Below are 14,189 nucleotides of genomic sequence, written 5' to 3' on the forward strand. Positions count from 1 at the left end.
CTACCAAACTCTTTGTGTTAGGGGATAAGTACTCGTCTACCAAATTGCTCAAATGTGTTGCTCTATAATAGGTTTGTAGATTTGGGCAAGCCAGACCTGTTTTTGTTTATTGTGTACATAATGTCTTTAGCAAACCTTGGTTTGACCGACACCCAAATAAATGTCATTAAAAGTCTTTGGAGAGGTTGAAAAAAAGGAGTTGCTAAACAATATTGAGGATCAGCATTTTTTATAGTGTTGATCTGTCTTAGCCAGGATAGAAAGGTAGTTTGCCAGGATTTCAATTCAGTTTGAATATCTTTTAACACTGAGGCCAAATTCAGCTGATAAAGAGCTCCGGGATTAGCTGTAATTTTGATTCCTATGTACTTAATGGATGTACTTTGTCAGTCCATATTGTATTTCGATTTCAGTATGCGATATGTGGATAGGAAGTGCCTGGGTTTTAGACACATTAAATTTATAAAGGGATGGGGGCAGATTTATCAAGGGTCGAATTGAGGGTTAAAAAACCCTCAAAGTAAAATCCTTCGAATTCAAATACCGAATTCGAAGGATTTTAGCGCAAAAGGTTTGATCTAACGATTTTAAGCGATCGATCTAATGATTTTTATTCGATCAAAAAAAACTTAGAAAAGTGCTCTGGAAGGTCCCCATAGGCTAACATTGCACTTCGGTAGCTTTAATGTGGCGAATTATGAAGTCAATTTTTTTTTAAAGAGACAGTACTACAATTATCACATGGTCGAATAGTCGAAACGATTTTTACTTGGAATCATTCAATTTGTAATACATAATAAAGGTATGGGACCTGTTATCCAGAATGATTGGGACCTGGGGTTTTCTGGATAAGGATCTTTCTGTAATTTGGAACTTCATACATTAAGTCTACTAGACAATCATGTAAACATTAAATAAACCCAATAGGCTGGTATTGCTTCCAATAAGGATTAATTATATCTTAATTTGGATCAAGTACAAGGTGCGGTTTTATTTTTACAGAGAAAAATGAAGTCTATTTAAAAATTTGGATTATTTGGATAAAATGGAGTCTATGGGAGATGGGCATTACGTAATTCTGAGCTTTCTAGATAACGGGTTTCCAGATAACGGATCCCATACCTGTGCTAGCAAATTTCCTACATTTATTAATCATTTGTTCATTCTAATTTCTCATTGGATTCTGCTTTTGAGTAACTCTGCCTAGCACATTCCTGTATGCATAATAGCCATCAAAAGAAATTAAAAGTGGAGCTCCATATATGCTATTTGTACAGAAGAGCTTTTACTCTGAGTACTACTGATACTGATACTTTATAATAAAAGTATGAAATATTTACTAATCTGCGACTTTTTCAGTAAATTAGTCATCTTTAGTCATCTGTAAAGTGCATTAAAAGAAAACAGTTCATGTGAAACAAATTTTTCTTGCTCTTGTCTTTCGGTAAACTTCACGCTGAAAGGATATGATATGTTCAGTGCCTGCCAAAGATGTTTGCTAATAAAAACAACCATTTTACAGTAGTACAACAGCCTCAGAATGGGAAAACCCTGTTGGTTTTGGATACAAGTAATTTCTTTGGGTGAAAATAATCGTTCCTTGTAGGTACCTGAATTTTTAATGATCATAAAAGTGAACATTCCTTCCTTAAAAGCTGTTATTAAGCAAACTGCCTTGCATGAAACATCTACTTAAAAAGAGAAGTAGTCCACAAATCTTAATCAAAATACTTTTGCTTTTGTAACAATTCTTCTGCTCTTAAATTGATAAATGTGTTTTTTATACTCGCAAAATAATTTACAGTACATAATTAAAAAAGGAAAATATAAAAATAGTATACTCTTTGGTTGCATTCACAGAATACATGACCTTCACAAGACAGAAATAAGTCCTGCACAGTTTCTTGTCTTTCACTTACATTTGCCTGATGCAAGGCTGTTCTTCCAATATGGCTCTGACCTAGATACAGACTAGGATCCAAAAAAAGGCCCTGGTGGTATACCAGGTACAAAGAGGTTCAATCGCCTCCATTGGCCCATTAAATAAGCGAAGATTTATTAATGCTAAAGCATCCAGCCTTCAGCAGGTTTTAGATGCCAAACTTTATTTTTTTTTAAAAAAAAACCCACTTGGGAAAAAGGAAAAATAGGAAGTAAGCCAAGGGAATTGGATACAGAAACCATGAGTGATTTCAATAACTCAATCATGGCTTCAGTAACCATTTGATGAAGCCTGGATAATCATAATATATTTGGATGGAAACTAAACTAATGCTAAATGGTACACCATATACATAGATTTTACTGTAACAGCAAAGTAGTATGACAGTGAATAGCCAGGTCCATTAAATTTGCCCTTCATCCCTGTTCTCTTTATGAGATGAAGATTTTAGTGGCACTGCTCATGGTCAATGTGTTCTAGGACTATTATCACCAGTATGTGATGGATGTTCACAAACAATCCCAAAGTATGTTTTTAGAGATATTGACTTTCACTTCTGGAGAGCTTCTATTATATACCATCAGTACAAAATGTATAGCGTAATGATAGGTAGGATAGAAATATATGTGTTTCATTCTTTGGTTTCATATTTTTATGGAATTTAAACCTTTATAAAAAGGGGGTGTTCTAGAGATGCAACTGATTATGTCATCAGCATTAGGTATGACATCATGTTCATTCGAAAGCTGAAGCTGGATCCCATTTTAGAAGACATGCTTGGATTTCTCTCTTACTGGCATTTGTTTTTCTAAGCAATATGTATCACTTTTACTTATATTTTTTTTTCTTCAAGAAAGGAATAACTGGTTACAGAAATGTATACTATAGTCAAGAATTATAACCATGTCTTACATCTTACCAATGATCATCTAGCCTATACTAAGGATTTAATTAGATTTATGTTTATCGTATGCAATACCACAATAGTTTGCAACTGTTTATTGAAATCGTATACCCTTGATACGATTACGCCCAATGGCCTGAATAGGGAGTGGGAAGTGAGCCTTTTTGTAGATTAAATTTACCATTAGCTTTCCCCCTTATAGGTGTCTCCTCTCATCTTTCAGAGATTCTGTTTGAGATTGTTTTCAGAATATGTGTGGAGGTGTGCTGTCCTCATTAATTATGAATTATTATAATTGTTTTCATTTTTTATTAATTAACTAACAATTTACACACTGGTATGACTTCTCGATTCTTTATTTATTATTTTTTGATTTTTTGATTTTTTGATTTTTGGACAACACACATCTACGCTATTTTCATCTCTTCTATCTCTTTCCATACTGCTTTATGCCATGCTATACTAAATAACAGTACACACTAGCAACCATTGTTTATCCAGGGCCTTCATTATATACATTTATGTCTATTTATATATTTCATTGAATTTCTAGATTATTATTTATTCTTATGAATACAGCATAATCACAATGTGTTAGGCCCTTGTATTATATATATGCATTAACATAATTGCTATAAGCGATAGTAGTGACTGTGTTTTTAAGTATCTTTTTATGTAGCTTTTAATTATATAACTCCTCCCTATGAGCATACTACTGGCCATTTAACATCAGTTCCTTAACTGAACAGTAGGGGGGAAGCTACATATATATGGGCTTTGGCAGAAGGCGCATTGGCTTCTTGAGGAAGTGACCAGTTTTGAGTCACGAAACGCGTCAAGCCATGCTCTCACCCTGCCTGCAATTTACATTTGTGTGCTATATGTTTTTATGCCACAATTTTTGAAAAAAGTTTGACTTTTTATTATCCTGGCCTATGGATTCCCTGTCTACGGCAGTCGATGTGCCTTTTCGCTGTGTTCTTTCATTGAAAAAAAGGGCAACAGAAGTCAGCTTACCCATGAGCCACATTCAAATCCAAACAGAGTTGGGGAGCAACACAAGCATGAAACCTGTTCCTTGGGGTAGCAAATATTGCTGTGATTGGTTACTTGTTAGCCCCTATGTGGACTGGCAGCCTACGGAAGGCTCTGTTTGGCAGTACATGTTTTTATGCAACAAAACCTGCCTCCAAACCAGGAATTTAAAAATAAATACCTGCTTTGGGGCCACTGGGTGCAAAATTCAAGGGGTTGGTGAACAGCATGTTGCCCCAGAGCCTCTGGTTGGGGGCCACTTATCTTCACCAATGTCGTTTGTCCACACTGGGAACATTTTCTTTGCTAGCTTAACCAAATCTGCACCCCCCCCAAAAAAAACCCAAAAGTGATGTGCACAAAACACACTTTTTTAAACAGAATGCTTATTTGTTTATGTGAGAGAGAGTGTGTATGTGTGTGTCTGAGATGTGGTGAGGTTAACATGGGATCCAACAGATTTTTTTAAAACTCACTTTGGCCTACTTTCTAGAATGGACTGTATTAAAAAAACTATATGACCTATTAAAAACGTAATCCTCATCCCCATCATTAGCTTTTATAATAGAAAAATTGCCACGACCACAACATTTGTTCCACAACCTTAACCCCCCCCCCCCGCGTGCAGTTTTTAAAGAGAGAGATTGTCTAGACCAACACCCAAGATTATATTTAAGGTAGACATCAGCAGATGTGTGTGCATTTTTTCTAATCCTGTGAACCACATCTACAGGAATAAGAATATACTTAACATTTTCACATAACTTATAATTATTTCAAAGCAACTTGCTTAGAATCTTTTTACAATGAAATGGTTTGTGTCAGACATTTATGTACTGAAGGAAATCATACATAGTGATGACTGCATGTTATTTCCTTTTTATCTTTTGTTGGATTGTTTTCAGCTCTTCACAACACAAATCTCTGTTTTGGTAATATAACTCTTACAAAATAGCCTTTCTACAGTAAATTAACATTTTCCACTAGCCTTGCCAGACATTTGAAAGAGCCTTCCATTTTCACAGCACCTAAGGGCTATTTCTTCCCATAGCCAAAGGACATGCATATAAAAGTACAGTGGAACAGAAGTATTCATAAAACACAATGCACGTTTTGTTTGAATTAGAAAGGAGCATTTTAAGATGGTACAAAACTGCACCGTGATCTGTGAAAAATGCCAGCATCAATAAATATTGGAAAATGTCAGATTTAGAATTCAGTAAAGAAGAAACACAGGAATAATAGGCTTTATGTTTTTAATCTTAAGGAGAAAAGGAGAGATATGTTGGCAGGAACATTGGCCCTCATTTAACAATCAGTTCTAACAAAGAGTATTTGCAGCTAGTAAATGCTTTTGGTTTCATTTAGAACACTAAGGGGATTTATTTATCAAAGTTCGAATTTATCTCAATATTTTCTGAAAAAAAACTCCGACCAAATCTGCACAGGTTTTTGGGCTTATTTATTAATATACTTTCCTGAAAATTGTTTGCGGGAAAAAAATCCGAAAAAATCATGAAAAATTAGATTTTCACGTTTTTTTCGGATCTTTCATCTGATTTTCACAATTTTTTCTGATTTTTCACCCAAAAATGCAGAAGTTTTCCCAAAAACTGAGAAAACTTCAGGGTATTGCCAAAAACCCATTAAAAAATCATTGGGACTTCTCACTTATATGCAACCTCGATAGGTCTGAGATGCCGGATTTTCAGATTCTGACTTTTCCATCCTCTGGATTTAATAAATTCCGAAAAATTTGTGATTTTTTTAAAAGTCAGATTCTATAAAAAAAATCACGAATTTTTCGTGATTTTTGCATTCGGAGTTTAGTAAATAACCCCCTTAGGGATAACTATTATTTCTAGAGACAGAAGCAGGTTTCTGTAAACCCTCTTTGAGTCACCTGACTCCCAACCTGTGTTGGACCTGAACAATTTTTTTTCAGAGGGTGAAGGGTTCTAAACAGTGCAATGGTGGTTAGTGATAAGATTAGTGATGAGCGAATCTGTCCTGTTTTGGTATGCTGAAAAATTCTACAAACTGAAAAAAACCAGCCCAAAACAGCCCAAAATTCCCAAAACGAATTGAAGTCAATAGGCGTCAATTTTTTTATGTGTGTGATGGGGTGAATTTAGGGTTTTTTTTTTAATGTTAATTAACTTTGCTGGCCAGGAAACTGTGTAAAAATAGTTGTGTATAATTTATGTAAATACTTTGTTTAGGCGTAAACTAGTTTTGGTTATCAAACTGGCCTACTTTGTTTAAGAATGTGGCTCAGCTGTGCTGACAGTATGTGTAAATGGTGCTAAAACATTTGTATATTGAAAGCTATGTTTGCTACATATTAATACACAAGAGTGTGCAAGGAAAGCTTTACTTTTATATATAATCGTGAAATTGATTGTACAAAGTTTTATGAAGCACTTACCTAGAGCTCTCAGAGAACCACTTTCTAAAAGGGTGGGCAATCTCTCTTAATGAATATTTATAGGGTAGATGCTGATCACATTGTGTCAGCATAGAGCAGTCTGGAAGTTATAAAAGGCTGGGAGTCTGTGTTAAACCTTTGTGAGATGTTATTCAAGGATCTCAGGTGTGTGCTTGCAAGGTTATTTCTGACCCCCTGCTGGTTAAAGTGTATACTGCATCTTTGCACATACATTGATTTCTGCATCTGCTTCCACTGAAGATCTGCCTGGCTACTGAACAAATTAAAGTCAATCTGTGTTTTTTCTTACGGGGACTTGTTTGTCACTGTGACCATTTTGGCTTGGGGACTTTTTTGATGCAGCAAAAATCTTGCTGTAAATCCATGCCTGGCAAAAAATTTGCTCCTCACTAATGGTGGTTGCTCATAAATTTAATCTATTCAGAACACCTCCATATTCATATACACACTTTTATACATATGCACACACTTTTACACACTGGAAAAAACAAACCTCCAAACTAATTTGGGAGTGGGTTTAACATCTCATAGCCACCTGATAGGGCAGTGTTTATTTTGCTCTACCACCTTATATTTTAAAATATTTAATTGTACATAAACCAGTGTAAAAGAACTTGCTCTTCTATCCAGGCAGAAGCAGCTAGCTGCTAAAACTAGATATAGTTGGCCATGAACAGTTTATTCTTCAACTGGTAAGGTAATCTAATGTGCAGATCTTTGCCTGATTTAGCTATCTAAATAGTGGCTAAATATGCAGTTTTTCATTTGTCCACAAGACAAACTAATTATCTTTTATGATCTGGGAATATGCCGACCAGGGCCATGCTTGGTAGGATGATGTTTAGGGACTAAGTTAAGCAGCTTATCACAGCTCCACCAAATGTGTAGCATAGTACCCTTGTTATTGCAATTTTTTCAGCACTGCATTGATGACTCCAGATAAATCCGGGCAATTTTTTATTACAGCAACAGTCTGATATAGCTTGTATTCTGGCCAAGTTTGTATAGTCTCAAAGAAGACAAATGTGTCCCACTATGACGAGTAACTAATCATACTGCATAAACTACTGTGCAAAAATTCCCAAATATGAGACATGAGTTATATAGTTTTTTACGCAAAAATAAATATGTCCAATTGAAAAGTTGCTTAGAATTCGCCATTAATTAAAGTTAAGTTAACTAAAGATGAACCACCTCTTTAACTCCACTTTTTACTGTGAAACTTCTTTATTGTCCTAGCAAAATATATTCTCTAGACCCATACTTAGCATTATTTCAGTACTGAAAAGTTAATTTTACCATTATGCCTAGTTTCTTAAGTTTTTTACATTTTTCACCAAAGCAATTTTTTCAACAGACCAATAAGTACAGAAAATTTTAATTTTTTAGGAGGAGAAGAAAAATGTATGCATGGCAACGATACATGGTAAGCCGCATTATGATGTCCTGTGAGTTTAGTTGAGCAGCTGTGTAGATATTTAAGAAATGCCAACGTTTAATAGAATGCAGTTATTTAATTGGGCTATTAAAATTTTAATCTACTTGGAGAGGCTTATCTTCTGTTTATACTCCAAAACAGAGCTGTGGCATTGTGATTTATAGTCTGTAGTTCGGTTATATAAACTAGATGACAGATTTGCAGCAGCTTTTTAGTTCTGTGTGTAAGTGGCTTCGAATATGAGTCGTTACAAAACAATATATGAGCACTTATTGGTAGGATAGGAATGGAATAAATTGAAGTAGAGCGATCATTGAGTTAGGAAAAGAAAAAGAGGGAAGCAAGGTCAATAACACGGGGCAACATGATGGCAAATGGCAACTGTGCATCTTAATAAATAGAAGCAATGATGCATTGTAAAAAATAGAGGGAAAAACCTATTTCTATTCTACCAAATGCAAATCTTGGATGAAAGTTTCAAAAACACAATGATTGCAAACACATGGCAAAAATAAGATTAGCGTGACTTAATAACAAAAAGATGATTGTCCAAATATGATCCAGTCAAAGCCTCAATCTCAATCCAACTCAATCCAGCTCAAACACCCTCAGACTAACCCGAACAGCCTGAAGAAAATCTGTTTGATATAACAGCCCAAAATTATGAATGAACAGTGTGCAAGTCTTGTGCACTACTGTAACAGAGAGAAGCACGCTACACAACAAGTTACCGGCCTAGTTACTAATAAAACTAATCTATACAAGTTCAACTGTATAGCACTCACCAGGTTCTTGATCCAAGGAAATAATTCATTATTTAGTAGCTGTTTGGTCACCACTTGTGACCTTACTTAAAGGAGAAGGCAAGGCACTTTCTACTTGTGGGTGCCAAAAGTTGGGCACACCCAAGTGATTCTTTTTACTTATCTGACACCCCGTGCCAGTGCTCTTATCAGCATAAAACTGGACCTGCCCGGGTTATTCCAGCGAGCAATATGGATCGATCGTCTTCCAGTGTAAAATGTCAGAGTAAGGTTACTAGGTCACAGATCCCAATGGCTGAAGGCAATTACAACTGCTACTAAACAATGTTGCCAATACCAGTGACTGTTAGCAACAATTGTTTTCCTTTTAAAGGACTCAGCCCAGCAGTTCAGTTTTCCCCAGCTCAATCAGCCTGCGTGGCAGTGTCAGACAGGAGAGCACTGAGGTTGTAACTCAAGGGAGCTAAAACTGCACGAGTCAGGCTACTATAACTGAATTGTTTTTTCTTGGAGACACAGTACTTTTAACAGAATGAAGTGGCAACTGAGGAACAGATCTTACTGTGACTCTGAGTGATATCAATGGGGCACAGGCAGGAAATTTCCTCCAGGTGAAAGGTTTGTATTACCCCAGGGAAAGTACAGTTCTGAGCAGTTTAACGGAACACACAGCAGGAATTACAGATTAAACTAGCATTGAGGAAAACATGAAGATTCCAGCACAACTCATAGGGAACCAAAATGAATCTTTTGGCACCCCCAAGTAAAAACTCCTTTCCTTCTCCTTAAAAATTAAATAAACATTGTGATTCCTGTCATTCATCGAAAAGAACTTTTCACCGTATTTATAAATATATGCATCTTATTTTACAATGCCTGATCTCTGAAATGTATTTGTTATTTTTCATGTTATTTCAGACACAATGAGTAAGTGTAAAAAAGCATAACAAGCAGTGGTGGCGCTTGCCATTTTTTTCAACGTGATTGCTGCTTTTTACACTGAAATGTAACACTAGATAGTTGCCTAAAACAAATATACAGCTTGGTAAATATAAATGGAGCTCATTGACAGTGTGAAAATATGCATAGAATAATAACAAATATCAAGGCATAATTACATTTTTTTAAACCTTCTCTCCCAAACCTCCTAAGCAATCTCCAATACAAAAGACTATATGTGAATCCTAGATGCAATTGTTGTAATTTCCTCCTGTGAAAGTGTGATGCAAATGATGTAGATAATGAAAAAAGAAAACAAGACATACATCAGAGACAAAATAGAATTACATTTAAAATATGTGTAAATATTGAATATTTTTGCTCAGTGAAATGAGGTCAATGCACGCAACTGAATCTTATAAAGGATAATAAAGTGGCATCTACTTAAAAATGTATACAATGCACATACTCGAGCTGTATGTAATTCCACTGAGGAAAGAATCATGCAACATTGTTAGAGATGCACATGGTCATTCATTCATCTTATACAAATTTGTTATTAATGGGGGTAGTTTTATACATCGTATGTCGCCTCACAATATGTTTGCAGTGATTTAAGGCTGATTGGAATATTTACAGATTTTAAGCAACTGAAATGGTACAAATTAACCTTATAACTAAAATTCTTCTATTCAGATGGTGACGTGCCTGTCTGCTGCTGCTGCAAACTGGTCACAAGGAATACAAATATGTTAGCAGCAATAAATATGTTATGACAGAAACAAATGAGGAAACCTGGATATATACATCAAACACCATTATGAGCTATCCTCTTGCCAGTCAGGCAGAATGCAACACAGAACAAGACACCATAACATAAACAATGCCCAGGAGACTTGGAGCAGGTGGAAGAGTTTACTGATTATAATGCATGCGAAAAAGAGCAAACACTTTACATTAACACCAGAGCAGCCATGCTATTGATATTCCAGCTGTTTATTGTGTGTTCTATATGCATTTAATAACCAGGCAAATATATATAGTTGAATTCTTAATTTTGCTAAAGTGCTAAATCTGAAGAATCGTTTTCTACTAGTTTGTAGGTGGAAAGTTCCCACACCCATTAAACAATTTGTTAGCATTATTTTCATAATTTCAAAACAGTATTACGCTTACAGTGCAGAGGTGAGCTGTTAGATGTTTTTGTCAAATGTGGTAAAACTAGATTGAGATTTTTAGAAGGCCAGTAGCAACATGTTATAGTTGGGAATAGGGATAGGCGAATTTAACCCGTTTCGTCAGAAATTCACCGCCAACGCCCATTAAAGTCTATGGGTGTCAAAAAAATGTTGTCGCACGGTGCCATACAAGTCTATGGGTGTAATTGCAGCAGCGAAACAAGGCAAAACAATTTGCCCATCCCTAGTTGGGACTCTGGGACAGCTGACTTGCTGCAAACAATTCACAAGTACCACAAATAGTTTCCAGATGCCATCATATGCTCAAAACAAATCTTACTTTCAAAAAAATTCTGAAAATTCTAAAACAAGAAAGATATCTTGGACACACCTTTACAACAGAACAATGGGCAAAAGCAAATTGAATCCACTTCCAAATTTGTGAGTTACCTTGAAAATTTGAGTTCTTCAAAGAATATTTCCAGCATCCTCTCCCTTGCGCTGAAAAGATGCCGTACCACCGTTAACTTTTTGCATATTTTGTAGTCTTGCACTGTTACCAAACATCTGTGGATAAAGATACAGTATATCACTTGATGGGCCAAACAGTCTTGTCCGGAACTTCTAATCTTTATTAGGAACACTATTTCATCTCAATTGTGTTGTGTCGTAACACACCTTCTTACCACAAGTAGAACTGCTATAGCAAAATACTGAATGAACCGCAAGCCCCCATTCTATCATAAATTAATTGCTTCTATTTAAAAAAAAAAAAAACAACAATTAATGAATTTTGCCAGGTTCTCAAATATACCTGGGAAAATGTTACTTAATGTCAGGAATCACGATGGAATTAAACCCTGGTCTTTGTATTTGGACAATCCTGCATTATACTGGTGAGCCACTGGGGAATCATAGTGCTTATACTGGACACTGCCCTGAACAGACTTACTATATTCTTGCAACACGCTTACCTTATCTTGCCTCATTAACAACATGTGTTGTCAAGCAATCAAGGCCCTTTATAAGCCTGTTCCATCAAACTTCCTGTTGCTTGATCATCTGAGCTCCTGAGCCCATTCTACCTGTGTTATGCTGATTCCTGGCTGATCCCTGGTTCCTGAGTTCCCTACCTTGCTCCGTGTTCGCCTTCCTGTGTTCCTCGCTCCTACCTTCCTGTTCTCACCTGGTTCCCGACTCCTACTACTCTGGATTCCCTTGGTTCTGACCTCCGGCCTGTTTCTCGACCTTGCTCGTCTGCTGCCTGCCATTTGACCTCAGCCTGCCTTTTGGACTTCGCCTGCCTGTCGCCTGCCCTGACCATTTTGTCTGTTTCTAGACTTGCCTCTCTCCATTGCCAGCCTCATTCCAGGCTTGTATTTTTCAACTTCTGTGTGTTTGATTATTTTCTCATTTTGTTATTAAATATTTACTTTTTGCCTTACTATGGCTTCTACTAATTGTCCATCAATTCAGGGGTATTACTTTGCAAATAGGCTCCAGCCCGGTGGTCACTCACCTGTGGCTAGACATGACACTAAAACTTTACAATGGTGTAGTGTAACAAATATACACCTGGATTACTACTTCTTTGACTCTGTAAGTTACACAAATTCTATCCTATGCGCTATTTTTTTTCTTAACCGTTTTCATTTCTTCATCAAACCTTCACTCTTTACTGAAGTCAAAATATGTTACAGATTACATAATTACATTCTTGGTCTAGTTTGCTACATGACATAACCCAAAAATGACTAAAAAAAAGAATTGAAGGTCAGGGTCAGACTGGGGGGCCCAGGGCCCACTGAGGTCGCTACTTCGGGTTTCCCCCCTGGCCCTGCCACAGTGGCAAAGATACCTTAGTGGGCAGATACTGTTTTTCCCATGTTAATACATAACTGTATAATCGGGCCTACCTTGTTACTGAGAGGGCTAAACATTAGATTCTCTTTCTGAGCGCTGATGCATGACCCTCCAAGTTGAGAACAACCACAGAGCAATGAGATGAAGACATCTGATTTAACACAATGTATCACTACAAAACCTATAGCCTGTTAGCCTGCACTGACCTCGGAAATGAAATAACAAACCTGGTTTTACGATACTGACATTCTGTCATTTTGATAAAATATTTCAGTAAAAATATATAGGTCACTTGTTCTACAAATAATGGATATGCAGTTTTGCTAGGCTATAGAAAGACATAAAAATGTTACTGAAGGCCAAACAGAAAAACAGTGGCAAGTTTGTTTGCTGGTAGACACCAAGGGAGACAAACACAAAAATCCAATAAATAATTAGCTCTCCTGTGACAGGCTCCTGAATTACTGTGATACATTAATTGGTCGAAATTAGCATGAATTAAGGCAAATAAGTATAACATGTAATTTATTACTTACTAAGCATGGTGCTGCAGTGGAAGCCTCAGATTTCCCTTAAGATTGCTTTAACAGCTATAATGCATTTCTTAATTTACTCTGTGGAAAATCAATTTTTTCAGAGTTCATTAAGCACCAATATGTTACAATGAAGCTCCCTAGAGCATGGTGCTACAATATATTATGCAAATCAATGCCAGTGTGGTACTAATATATAAACAGCAATAATGCCATTGTCAACGTACTATTGATAAAACACAATGATGGCTAAATGTGTTATCTGTGATACTCCATTTTTCAAAATGCATTGCTAAATGTTATCCCTTTTTTTTCCAGTGTTTGGTCTTTATTTGCTGACTTAGCGCTCAATATTTTTTGATGGTTTTTTCCTTTTCTTACTAAAAATATTTTCATAATAGGTTCTTTAAACACACGTATATTTATTTTTGTTATAGTTGAAATTTAGAAGTTCAACATTATTATATGTGCACAAACACACACATATGAAGAAGGTATTGTTGAAAAAGTTAAGCTCACTTTTTTTTAGCAATGTAAATTCTGCCTAAAGAATATTACATTGATAAATGTGTTTTTTTTTTTCTCATTTATACAACTTTTTCCACTTTGTCATTACCATTTGGGTAATGATACCATGTTTCAGTTTGGGTGTTTGGAAATTTTCCTTTATTTTGTGTGAAGTCCCTTTAAATGCAAATATTCATTACCTGATTTGAAAGTAAGGAGCTCATATTGTAAAGTCATCAGGAGCATTTTGTCTTTGGTTTTGTGAGCATCCACCATCATGAAGCTTTACACCTCATAACAGTTTTTGCTATAAAAGATAATGATTGGAAAATCATATTTTCTTGCTGATCATTGAGCACAAATCTTTTCTATAGGCAATAAACCTGGCCAGAAAAAGTATTGAAGTATCCAGAGTCTAGTTTCATAAATGGCCAGTAAAAAATAAATCCTATACATATTTTTAATGCTCCAGGCAGCATTGCTGAATTTGAGCCTTTGAGTACAAAGTATAATAGATCTTGCCATGAGTCTTGTGAGATCATTCCTTTGATTCTGTATATAATATACCAACTCTATCAGCAAGACACACTTTGACATGAACACTAGGAAATAAAACTGTGTGTAAGCAAAAAAGTGA

Source organism: Xenopus laevis, chromosome 3L (genome assembly GCF_017654675.1).
Source record: "Xenopus laevis strain J_2021 chromosome 3L, Xenopus_laevis_v10.1, whole genome shotgun sequence".
NCBI classification, from domain to species: Eukaryota; Metazoa; Chordata; class Amphibia; order Anura; family Pipidae; genus Xenopus; species Xenopus laevis.